Source organism: Mesocricetus auratus, unplaced genomic scaffold (genome assembly GCF_017639785.1).
Source record: "Mesocricetus auratus isolate SY011 unplaced genomic scaffold, BCM_Maur_2.0 Super-Scaffold_100008, whole genome shotgun sequence".
NCBI classification, from domain to species: domain Eukaryota; kingdom Metazoa; phylum Chordata; class Mammalia; order Rodentia; family Cricetidae; genus Mesocricetus; species Mesocricetus auratus.
In genome coordinates, this window is record NW_024429192.1 from 46,549,415 (window position 1) to 46,562,418 (window position 13,004).

General features: G+C 40.4%; 1 protein-coding gene across 2 annotated transcripts in view; it reads left to right on the forward strand.

The window, feature by feature from the left end:
- LOC101830974 (OX-2 membrane glycoprotein-like) overlaps positions 1-12,899 on the forward strand; it is a 38,343-nt gene extending 25,444 nt beyond the window's left edge. The window contains exons 6-7 of one of the 2 annotated variants that reach the window (XR_005878914.1): positions 9,840-9,895; positions 12,662-12,899. The gene's annotated coding sequence lies outside the window, so the exon portion shown is untranslated. The remainder of the gene's footprint in view (positions 1-9,839; positions 9,896-12,661) is intronic. The other variant, XM_040750764.1, reaches the window with a different exon arrangement.
- Positions 12,900-13,004: the final 105 nt, after the last annotated feature.

The window sequence follows — 13,004 nt, forward strand, 5'->3', positions numbered from 1 at the left end:
TTTTTCCATATAAAGTTGAGTATTGTCCTTTCAAGGTTTGTGAAGAATTGTGCTGGTATTTTGATAGGGATTGCTTTGAATCTGTAGATTGCTTTTGGTAAGATTGCAATTTTTACTATGTTGATCCTACCTATCCAAGAGCATGGGAGACCTTTTCATTTTCTGGTATCTTCTTTAATTTCTTTCTTTAGTGACTCAAATTTCTTTTTTTTCTTTTATCATTTTTTATTTTAATTTTAAATAGCTTGTTTTACATGTCAATCTCAGTTCCCTCTCCCTCCCCTCCTCCCGCACTCCCCTTCCCCCCCCCAGCCTCCCACCCTATTGCCAATTCCTTCCACATAGGGGATATCTAGAGTCTGTCATTTCACTCCGGGTAGGGTCCAGGCACTCCCCTAAGAGTCCAGGCTGAGAGAGCATCCCTCTTTGTGCTATGGGCACACGATGACTGTTTGTATTCCAGGGATAGACACTGATCCACTGCTCAGGGCCCCATAGGTTGCCCAGGCCTTCTCGCTGACACTCACATTTGGGGGGTCCAGATCAGTCCCATGCTGCCCTCCCCGCTGTCGGTCTGGGGTCCAAGAGCTCTCCCCTGTTCAGATCAGCTGTCTCTGCTGGTTTTGCCAGCCCATTCTTTGCCATCTTGCTCATCACTCCTCTCTCTCTGTCACTGGGTTCCTTGGGTTCAGATCAGTGCTTAATTGTGTGTTTGCCTCTGCTTCCATTAATCACTGGATGAAGGCTCCCAGATGGTTATAGACATCAAGTTCATTATCAGGAATGGGCATTCGAGGTGGTTTCTCCACTATTGCTTAGCTTGCCAATTGGTGTTATCCCTTTAGATCACTGGTGCCTGATCCGTCTTCTAACCTATGATTCCCTCTTCCCCCTATTCTACCCCCACCCCCTCAACTTCCTGTTCCCCCATAACCTACTCTCTCTTCCTCTTCTCCCCCTCTCTTCTTCCCAGCTCTCACTCCTCCCCACCCCTTGCCATGTTCCCCATCCATTCAGAGGATCTTGTCTCAATCCTCTTCTCTTGGGTACTATGCATATATGCATATCTTTTAGGTTCTTTCCTGTTTCCCAGACTCTCTATCAGTGGAAGTGCAGACTGGCACTATCCTGATCCATGTCTAAAATCCATATATGAGTGAGTACATACCATGTTTGTCTTTTTGTGACTGGGTTACCTCACTCAGGATGGTTTCTTCCAGTGCTATCCATTTACCTGCAAATTTCAAGATTCCATTGTTTTTTTCTGCTGAGTAATACTCCATTGTGTAAATGTACCACCTTTTCTCTATCAACTCTTCAGTTGAGGGACATCTAGGTTGCTCCCAGGTTCTGGCTATTACAAACAATGCTGCTATGAACATAGTGGAGCAGATGCCCTTGCTGTATGAATTTGCCTCATTTGGATATATGCCTAAGAGTGGAATTTCTGGGTCTTGTGGTAGGTTAATTCCCATTTTCCTGAGGAATCTCCATACTGATTTCCAAAGAGGCTGTACGAGTTGGCACTCCCACCAGCAGTGGAGTAGTGTTCCCCTCTCTCCACATCCTCTCCAGCATAAATTGTCTTCGGTGTTTTAGATTTTAGCCATTCTGACAGGAATAAGATGGTATCTCAGAGTTGTTTTGATTTGCATTTCCCTGATGGCTAAGGATGTTGAGCACTTTCTTAAGAGTCCCTTTGTCATTTTAGCCTCCTCTATTGAGAACTCTCTATTTAGATCTGTACCCCACCTTTTAATTGGATCCTTTGGTGTTTTGGAGACTTGTTTCTTGAATTCTTTGTAAATTTTGGAGATTAGCCCTCTGTCAGATGTAGGATTAGTGAATATCTTTTCCCATTCTGTGGACTGCCTTTTTGTCTTGTTGACTGTGTCCTTTGCCTTACAGAAGCTTTTTAGTTTCAGGAGGTCCCATTTGTTAATTGTTGATCTCAGTGTCTGTGCCACTGGTGTTATGTTTAGGAAGTGGTCTCCTGTACCAACTCGTTGAAGAGTATCTCCCACTTTCTCTTCTAAACGTTTCAGTGTGGCTGGATTTATGTTGAGATCTTTGATCCATTTGGACTTAAGTTTTGTACAAGGCGATAAACATGGATCTATCTGCAGTCTTCTGCATACCAGTACCCAGTTATGCCAACACCATTTGTTGAAGATGCTTTCTCTTTTCCATTGTACAGTTTTAGCTTCTTTGTCAAAAATCAAGTGTTCATAGGTGTGTGGGTTAAAATTAGGGCTTTCGATTCGGTTCCATTGGTCTACCTGCCTATTTTTGTGCCAATACCAAGCTGTTTTCAGGACTATAGCTCTATAAGAGCTTGAAGTCAGTTATGGTGATGCCTCCTGAAGGGCACTTAGTGCTATAAACTTCCTCTCAGCACTGCTTTCAAAGTGTCCCATAATTTTGTGTATGTTGTGTCTTCATTCTCATTGAAATCGAGGAAGTCTTTAATATCTTTTTTTATTTCTTCCTTTACCCAGGGATGGTGCAATTTTGCATTGTTCAATCTCCATGAATTTGTAGGGTTTCTGCGATTTGTGTTATTGTTGAATTCTAATGTTAATGCATGGTGGTCTGATAAGATGCAGGGGGTTATTCCAATTTTTTTGTATCTGTGGAGATTTGCTACGTTTCCTATTATGTGTTCAATTTTAGAGAAGGTTCCATGTGGTGCTGAGAAGAAGGTATATCCCTTTGTATTTGGGTGGAATGTTCTATAGATGTCTGTTAAACCCAGTTGGGTCATAACTTCTATTAGTTCTTTTGTTTCTTTGTTAAGTTTCTGTCTGGAGGTCCTGCCTAGCAGTGAGAGCGGAGTGTTGAAGTCTCCTACTATTAGTGTGTGAGATTTTATGTGCATTTTGAGCTTTAGTAATGTTTCTTTCATGAATGTAGGTGCCTTTGTATTTGGGGCGTAGATGTTTAAAATTGAGACTTCATCTTGATGTGCTTATCCTTTGATGATTATGACGTGTCCTTCTTCATCTCTTTTGATTGATTTTAATTTGAAGTCTAATTTGTTAGATATTAGGATTGCTTGTTTCTTGGGGCCATTTGATTGGCAGATCTTTTACCAACCCTTTACTCTGAGATAACGTCTGTCTTTGATGTTGAGATGTGTTTCTTGTATGCAGCAGAAGGAAGGGTTCTGTCTTCATATCCATTCTGCTAGTCTGTGTCTTTTTATAGGCAAGTTGAGGCCGTTGACATTGAGGGATATTAATGACCATTGATTGATGATTCTTGTTTGTGCTTGATTTATTGTTAGTGAAGTTATTTTGTGTAGTTTCTCCTCCCTTTTTCTTTTGGTGTTTTGTAAAGTGGGATTATATATTGCCTGTGTCTTTGTGAATGTAGTTATTTTCCTTGGATCTAGGTTTTCCTTCTAGCACTCTCTAAAGAGCTGGATTCATGGATACGTATTGTTTAAATCTGGCTTTGTCATGGAATATTTTGTTTTCTCCATCTTTGGTAATTGAGAGCTTTGCTGGATATAGTAGTCTGGGCTAGCATCCTTGTTCCCATAGCGTTTGTAGGACATCTGTCCAGGAGCTTCTGGCTTTCATCGTTTCCATTGAGAAGTCAGGTATAATTCGGATAGGTCTGCCTTTGTATGTTACTTGGCCTTTTTCTTTAGCTGCTCTTAATATTTTCTCTTTACTCTGTAGGTTTGATGTTCTGATTATTATATGGCGAGGTGACTTCTTTTTCTGGTCCAGCCTATTTGGTGTTCTGTAAGATTCTTATATTTTCATAGGCATATCTTTCTTTAGGTTAGGGAAGTTTTCTTCTATGATTTTGCTGAATATGTTTTCTGTACCTTTGAGTTGTATTTCTTCGCCTTCTTCTATACCTATTATTCTCAGGTTTGGCTTCTTCACGGTGTCCCATATTTCCTGGATATTTTGTGTTAAGGATTTGTTGGTTTTGAGATTTTCTTTGGTTGACGACTCTATATCCTCTAATGAGTCTTCAACACCTGAGATTCTCTCTTCTATCTCTTGTATTCTATTGGTGATACTTGCATCTGTAGTTCCTGATCATTTACCCAGCTTTTCTATTTCCAGCATCCCTTCATTCTGTGTTTTCTTTATCGTTTCTATTTCAGCTTTCAATCCTTCAACTGTTTGAGTTGTTTCCTTCATTTTTTTGGTTGTTTTTTCTTGGTGCTCTTTAGATTCTTTGAGAGATTTATTTCTTGAATTTTTCCCCCATTTCATGGATTTTTTTTGTTTGTTTTTTCTTCTGTTTCTTTAAGGGATTTCCTCATTTCTTCTTTGAGTGTCTCTATCATCTTCATGAAATAATTTTTAAGGTCTGTCTCCTCTTCTTCATCTATGTAGTGCTTTTTGGGTCTTGCTGGTGTTGGATCCCTAGATTCTGGTGGGGTCATGTTGGTCTTTGTATTGCTGAGCGAGCTCTTATTCTGTCTTCTTCCCATCTCTTCTTCCAGTGGGTGCTGGTGGGGTCTTTCCGTCTCCACTGGTCTCCTTCCTTCCTGAAGCTGAAGCTGGGGATGCTGACATGAGTTTGGGGCCTGGAAGGGCTGATGTCTCTCCTGAAGCTGGGCTCGCTGGAGTTTGAGGCCTGGAAGGGCTGATGTCTTTCCTGAAGCTGGACTCGCTGGGGTTGGGGTCTTGGAAGGGCTGATGTATTTCCTGTGTGGGCGGGTCTTCTGGATGCCAGGAGCGGCCCCGGAAGATCAAGGGGATGGGTGTTGGGCAGGGGGTCCCCGCTGGAGACCCAATCTCACCTGAAGCTGGACTCGATGGGGTTGGGGGTCTTGGAAGGGCTGATGATTTTCCTGTATGGGTGGGTCTTCTCGTGAGTCAAATTTCTTGTCATACAGGTATTTCATCTATTTGGATAGAGTTGCCCCAAGATATTTTATATTGTTTGTGGCAATTATAAAGGGTGATGTTTCTCTGATTTCTTTTATACTCTGTATTTAGTAGGGCTACTAATTTTTTTTTAGTTGATCTTGTATCCTGTCACTTTGCTGAAGGTGTTTATCAGCTGTAGGAGTTCCATGGTAGAGTTTTTCAGGTCACTTATGTAAACTATCTTATCATCTGCAAATAGTGAAAATTTGACTTCTTTCTTTCCAATTTGTATCCACTTGATCTCCTTTTCTTGTCTTATTGCTCTAGAAACAACTTCAAGTACAATATTGAAAAGATATGGAGAGAGTGAACAACCTTGTCTTGTTCCTGATTTTAGAGGAATCCCATTGAGTGTCTCTCCATTTAGTTTAATGTTGGCTGTCTGTTTGCTTAATATTGCCTTTATTATGTTTAGGTATGTTCTTGTTATCCAATCTTTCCAAGACCTTTATCATGAAGGGATGCTGGATTTTGTGAAAGGATATTTTTACCATCTAGTGAGATGATCATGTGCTTTTTCTTTTTCAGTTTGTTTATATGGTGGATTACATTGATGGATTTTCATAAGTTGAAACATCCCTGCATCCCAGAGGTGAAGCCTACTTGATCATGGTGAATGATTTTTCTAATGTGTTCTTGAATTTGATTCGCCAATATTTTATTGAGTATTTTTGCATCAATGTTCATGAGGGAGATTGGTCTGTAGTTCTCTTTATTAGTTGTGTCTTTGTGGGGCTTGGGTACCAAGATAATTGTAGCCTCGTAAAAAAAAAAGTTTGGCAATGATCCTTCTGCTTCTATTGTGTGGAACAATTTGAGAAGTATTGGTATTAGCTGTTCTTTGAAATTTTGGTAGAATGCTGCGCTGAAACCATCTGGCCCTGGGCTTTTTTTTTTTTTTTTTTTTTTTTTTTTTTTGGTTGGAGACTTTTGATGGCTGCTTCTATTTCATTAGAGGTTATAAATCCATTTAAATTGCTTTTCTGTTCTTGATTTAATTTTGGTGAGTGATACCTATTCAGAAAAGTGTCATTTCCTTTAAATTTTCGAATTTTGTGGAGTACAGGTTTTCAAAGTATGACGTGATGATACTTTGGATTTCCACCAGTGTCTGCTGTTATGTCCCCCTTTTCATTTCTGATTTTGTTAATTTGCATGTTTTCTCTCTGTCCTTTGGTTAGGTTGGATAAAGGTTTGTCTGTATTGTTTATTTTTTCAAAGAACCAACTCTCTATTTCATTGGGTTTTTTTTGTATTGCTTTCTTTGTTTCTACTTTATTGATTTTAGCTCTCAATTTGAGTATTTCCTGGCATCTACTCCTCCTGGGTAAGTTTTCTTCTTTTTGTTCTAGAGCTTTCAGGTGTTCTGTTAATTCTCTAGGGTGACTATTCTCCAGTTTCTTAATGTGGGCACTTAGTGCTATGAACTTTCCTTTCATAGTATCTCATAGGTTTGGGTGTGCTGTGCCTTCATTTTCATTGAATTCTAGGAAGTCTTTGATTGCTTTCTGTATTTCTTCCTTTACCCAGGAATGATGCAGTTGAGCATTGTTCAATTTCCATAAGTTTGTAGTGTTTCTGCAATTTCTGTTGCTGAATTCTAATTTTAACCTGTGGTGGTCAGATAAGATACAGGGGGTTATTCCAATTTTTTATATCTGTTAAGGTTTGCTTTATTGCCAAGTGTGTGCTCAATTTTAGAGAAGGCTCCATACGGTGCTGAGAAGAAGGTATATTCTTTTGTGTTTGGATGGGATGTTCTATAGATGTTTGTTAAACCCAATTGGGCCATAACTTCTGTTAGTTCCTTTGTTTCTTTATTAAGTTTCTGTCTGGTAGTCATATCCAGTGGTGAGTGTGGGGTGTTGAAGTCTCCCACTATAAGTGAATAGGGTTTAATGTGTGATTTGAGTTTTAGTAATGTTTCTTTTACAAATGTGGGTACCTTTGCATTTGGTGCATAGGTGTTGAAAATTGATACTTCATCTTGATGGATTTTTCCTGTGATGAATATGAAATGACCTTCTTCATCCCTTTTGATTAATTTTAGTTTGAAGTCTCTTTTGTTAGATATTAGGATGGCCATACCAGCTTGTTTCTTAGGGCCATTTGCTTGGAAAATCTTTTCCCAACCCTTAACTCTGAGGTAATGTCTGTCTTTGAAGGTTTCTTGTATGTAGCAGAAGGATGGATTCTGTCTTCATATTCATTCTGTTAGCTTATGTCTTTTTATAGGTGAATTAAGACCATTGATATTGAGGGATATTAATCACCATTGATTGTTGCATTTGTTTTCTGGTTGTGGTAGTGTAAGTGAGTATTCCCCTATTTCTGTCTTTTGTTAAAGTGTGATTATCTATTGTTTATGTTCTTGTGAGTGTAGTTAAGTTCCTTAGGTTGGAGTTTTCCTTCCAGAATTTTCTGTAGGGCTAGATGTGTGGATATGTAATGTGTAAATCTGGTTTTGTCATGGATTATCTTGTTTTCCCCATCTATAGTGATTGAAAGTTTTGATAGGTATAGTTGTCTGGGCTGGCATCTGTAGGACCTTCTGGCTTTCAGAGTTTCCATGGGAAAGTCAGGTTTAATGCTGATAGGTCTACCTTTATATGTTACTTTGCCTTTTTCCTTCACTGCTCTTAATATTCTTTCTTTATTCTGTATTTTTGGGGTTTTAATTATTATGTGGCAAGGGGACTTTTTTGGTTCAGTCTATTGGGTATTCGCAGAGCTTCTTATACTTTTCTAGGCCTGTCCTTCTTCAGTTTGGGAAAGTTTCCATCTGTGATTTTGTTGAATATGTTTTCTGCACCTTTGAGCTGTGTTTCTTTGCCTTCTTCTATACCTACTATTCTTAGGTTTAGTCTTTTCACAATGTCCATATTTCCTGGATATTTTGTGATAAGGATTTGTTGGGTTTAAGATTTTTTTTCTTGTGGATGAATGTATTTCCTCTAGTTTATCTCCAGCACCTGAGATTCTTTCTTCCATCTCTTGTATTCTGTTGGTTATGCTTGCATTTGTAGTTCCTTATCATTTACCCAGCTTTTCTATTTCCAGCAATCCCTCAGTTTGTGTTTCTTTATTGTCTCTATTTCAGTTTTCAGGTCTTGAATTGTTTGAATGGTTTCCTTCATCTGTTTGATTTTTTTTTCTTGGTTTTCCTTGCTTTAAGAGATTTGTTGATTTCTTGCATTTTTTGGACTTGAAGAGGGAAAGGTGGTCTGGGAGAGCCCCTGGCACTAACCTCTCTATCAGAGGGTGGAGGGGCAAGACAGGTATGACATTTTCTTTATCTATTCTCTTTGGTTGATGGGCACCTAGTTGTTTCCATGTTCTCGATATTACAAATAATGCTCCTATGAACACAGTTGAGCAAATGTCCTTATGATTATGCATACTTTGGGTATATGCACAAGAGTGGTATTGTTGGGTCTTGAGGTAGATTGATTCCCAATTTTCTGGGAAACTGTCATACCTATTTCCAAAGTGACTAGACAAGTTTGTACTCCCATCAGCAGTGGAGGAGTGTTCTCCTTACTTCTCATCCTCTTCAGCATAAGCTCTCATCAATGTTTTTGATGGCAGTCATTCTGACAGGTGTAAGATGGTATCTCAGAGTCATTTTGAGTTGCATTTCCCTGGTGACTAAGGATGTTGAGCACTTTCTTAAGTGTCTTTCAGCCATTTTAGATTCCTCTATTGAGAATTCTCTATTTAGTTCTATAGCAAAGATTTGGGTATAGTATTGAATCTCAGCACACTCTGGAAGATGGGAAAGAAGGCAGGAATTGAGGAAATTTTCTTTTGTGTTCTTTTTCAAAAGCTACTGTCAGTTGGATAGTGCTCCTGTCCCTGGATGGCTTTACTGCAGCAAATCTGCAATTGCACTGCCTTTTGAATGCTGACCCCACTCTTTAGTAATCATGGAAATATAGCAGAATATACAAGCATGATTTGTTTTCAATTTCTTAAAATTTTTGTTTTATATACATGGGACTTTTGCCTTCGTGTTTGCCACATGTGTGCCTGCTAACTGAAGATAACATTATTCTCTTGGATCTGTAGTTACAGAAGATCATGAGCATCCATTTGAGTACTGGGAATGGAATGCAGGTCTTGTGGAAAACAGCCAGTGTTCTTAACCACTGAGCCTCTTCACCTCTCTAGACCCACTGTCTCTATATCCAGTCCCCCACCCCACACCCATCTCTGTTTGATATAGGGTTTCTTATAGGCCAGGGGGCCCACCTACCTAACTCACAGGTCATCTGACTCACAGTAAGATTGATGCAGGTACTTTATAGTCTGTATTTCAGAAGCACATTTGTGTTTTATTGTGTAGGAAGCTATAGTGCGCATTGCTAATGGTTTGCTTGTTCTGAGTTAAGCTGTAATCTAGGAAACTCAAGAGGAAAGGGTGATTGGTTGTGGTACTTGTGAACCCTTCTCCTGCTGCCAGAGATTGATGGACAGTAGAATTCTCCTGCTACAGAGAGAAGACAGCAGAGAAAAGACAAATGATATAAATCTCAGTGACAAGACTGACCACCTGACCAGAGGGGAAAGACTAAACTTTAAAATTATTGGTGGCCTGTTTCGCTTGCCACACCATCTGCTTAAAGAAGGGATAGAAGAAAGATCTTTAGTATGAAAATCCATTCCCTTCTCTGACTGCTGATTCTATGAGTATGGCATGGATTAATTGCTCAACACCTGTTCCAGAAAACTCAGACCTAGTTACAGCTGAAGATCTTGAAATCAAATTAGCTAATCTTCTTTGATGTTTAATAGTTGGATTCTACATTGGGTTCCTTGAGATAAGAAAACCCACCAGGCATGGGGTGAAAGCATCCCATAGACTAGACCCCAAACTGAATAAGAAGGAGAAAGTCAGCCAAACATCAACATTTACCTCTGTTTACTTCCTGCTTGTAGACGCCATGTGACCAGAGACCCATGTTTCTCCTGCCATGCCTTCTTCCCCATGAACTGTGAGTTGAGACACCACCTTACTTCCTTCCTTAAGTTGCTTTTATCATTTACTGTTGTTGGTTGTTTCTTACTCTTTTCACTCTTTGCTCTTTGGGGGCCCACCACCCAGCTCCCAAATAAAACACACAAGAAACTTATTCTTACTTAAAAATTCCTTACCTTAGTTTGACTTGTTTCTAGCCATCTTTTCATATGTGTGTGTATTTAATTTAGAAACAATCTTATTTTACATGTCAATCTCAGTTCCCTCTTCTTCCCATCCTCCCATGCCCCCACCAGCCCCCCATCCCACCACCCATCCACTCCTCAATGAGGGTGAGGCCTTCTGTGGGGGATTATAAAAGTCTGTCACATCATTCAGGGCAGGGCCTAGTCCCTCCCCCATGTGTCTAGGCTGAGAGAATATCCCTCCATGGGGAATGGACTCCCAAAGTCCATTTGTGCACTGGGGATAAATACGGATTCCACTGTCAGAGATCCCATAAACTGCCCAGGCTTCCTAACTGACACCTACGTTTATAAGGCTTGGTTTGGTCCAATGCTGGTTCCCTAGTTTTGCAACTGGCGTCATGAGCTTCCACTTGATCAGGTCAGCTGTTTCTGTGGGTTTCCCAGCATGGTCTTGACCACTTTGTTCATCCCTCCTTCCTCTCTTCAACTGAATTCCAGGAGTTCTAGCCAGCTTTTCTTAACTCAAATTATCCCACCTACCTTTTATCTCTGGGCTTTTAACCTTCTCTATTTCTGAATTCCTTTTCTGTGGTGATGTATAATTTATGATTTATTAAAGCTTGCATGAGGGTACAGAAAGTAAAGCTAGCCACAAGCCACAGAGTCAGGCAGTGGTGAGACAAATCTTTAATACCAGGACTCAGAAAACAGGCAGATGGATCTCTGTTAGTTGAAGGCCACACTGAGTTACATGAAACTGATCCAGTCCTAAAGAGAAACAACTCACACCAAGGTGATCTCAGCACTTTGGATCACATGCCTTTAATCCCAGGATTTGAGAGGCAAAGAAGGAAGAAGCAAAGTCAGTCTCAAAGATTTTATTTTTCAGCAACACTGAGGACAGGACAGCCCTTTCAGCCTGAGGTAGAGGTAAGAGGTAGTAGCCGGCTGCTTTGTCTCTCTGATCTTCAGCTTGAGCCCCAATATCTGTGTCTGGTTTTTATTATTTATGTTACACATTTCTTTACTTCTTTCTGTGTGGCTTGCTGTGTAGTTGACCCCTGATGTCCTCCTTGCTCCCAGATTTCTCCCTCTATTTATTCTCTATGCCTGTCAGCCCCACCTACCCTTTCTCCTGCCTTGCTAGTGGCTGTTCAGCTCTTTATCAAACCATCAGGTGTTTTAGACAGGCAAAGTAACACGTCTTCACAAAGTTAAACAAATACAACATAAAAGAATGCAACACAGCTTTGCATTGTTAAAAACAAATGAAATACATCTTGAAATAATATTCTACAACAATGTCCTATGTCACAGAACTGAGAAAAGTAACGCATACAGCCTCCAAATTTAAAAAGTCTTCCACAATTTTCTCTTGTACTTTATTCTCATATATAAGGCCTTCCCAGAATACTGTTTGCATATGCTTGTCCACTGTTAACCATAGACTATGCTGTGCTACAGTGCTTGGGAGGGCCTATTACATTACAAGGTTTACAGGAAAGAGTTAGCCAGATTCTGGAGGGAGAAACCAGGAGGTACTATGACTAAAGGTGATGTATGTCTGCATTGCAAGTTTAGTAACACTACAGTGCCTACAGCAATTAGCAATACTATGTTGCACACCTTCAATTTTGCTACAAGAACTGATGTCCTAGCTAAGTCGAGTTATCAGCTTGATACAGCTTTAAGTCATCTGAGGGGTGAGCCACAATTGAGGAAGTGACTGGATCACATTGTCTTCTGGGTGTGTCTTTTTATATTATTTTGGTTGTTAATTGATGCAAAAGGGCCCAGCCTGCTATAGGCAGCACTGTTTCCTGGGAAGATGGGTCTAGTATGTAAAAGAAAGCTAGCTAAAGGTGCCTCAATTTGGTGATCAGAAGGGTCTCCCATAAGCCTGGTATTTAAGTACTTGGTTGGTGGCCTTGATTGGGGGGAATGTTATATAATCTTTTGGAGATTGGGCTTTGATGGAGGGAGCAGGTGACCTGGGAGCAGGCTTTGAGAGTTCTTAATCTTCCTCTGCTGCCAGGTGGCTCACTTTGTACTTGCGGTTGAAGATGTGATCTTTCTGCTTGCCTGTTGACATGCCTTCTGGTCACTTAGGGACCCCTCCCCACCACAACCCCCATCAATAAGACAAATAATCTTTTTCCATACACAACTGATACAGTGAGTATTCCACCATGGTTTCTGTTGCTATGTGGATGGCCTGTAAAGTTTTCCTCAAGGTCAAACTTAAATTCAAGGCAATCTGTGACTCAGTTGATCTACCCCTTGGTTCTCATCCCTCTCTCAGGAGTACTGTAAACATCCTTCTCTTAGGAGTACTGCAGGGCAATCTGATAACCAGAAGGAAAGTGCCTTTAGGTGTACTATTTGTGGAAGTGTGTTCACAGGTAGCTCTGAGCCCTTATGACCTCTACAGCTCTAGATTAGGTGTCAACACCTAGTAACCACCTCTCTCTCTCTCTCTCTCTCTCTCTCTCTCTCTCTCTCTCTCTCTCTCTCTCTCTCTCTCTCTCTCTCTCACACACACACACTGTCCTTTAATACACCAAACTCTAAAATAAAATTGTTCTCTTTTCCAGAGTATCTGCATGAATTCCTTCAGCCCTTCCAGGCCATTGCTCTTCTCTTCCAAGTTTTACCTTTTGCTCTTCATGGCCACTGGATGGATGCAGCAGCTCTTGTTCCCTCGCCTGGGTTCCAACTCTGACTTCCCTCTATGCCAAGGACTGTGATCCGGCGCCCTCTACTGACTTCTGCTGGCACCAGAGAGGCAAAATAAGATAAATAAGTCTGAAAAAATAAATCTAAAACGAAAAAGAAAACCAAACTATAGAGCTTTTTTTTTTTTCTTCACGCTTTTGCTCAATTACTCTAAAAACAGAAGCAAGGGCTAGAACCAGGGTCGGTGAATGGGGTGGGGAA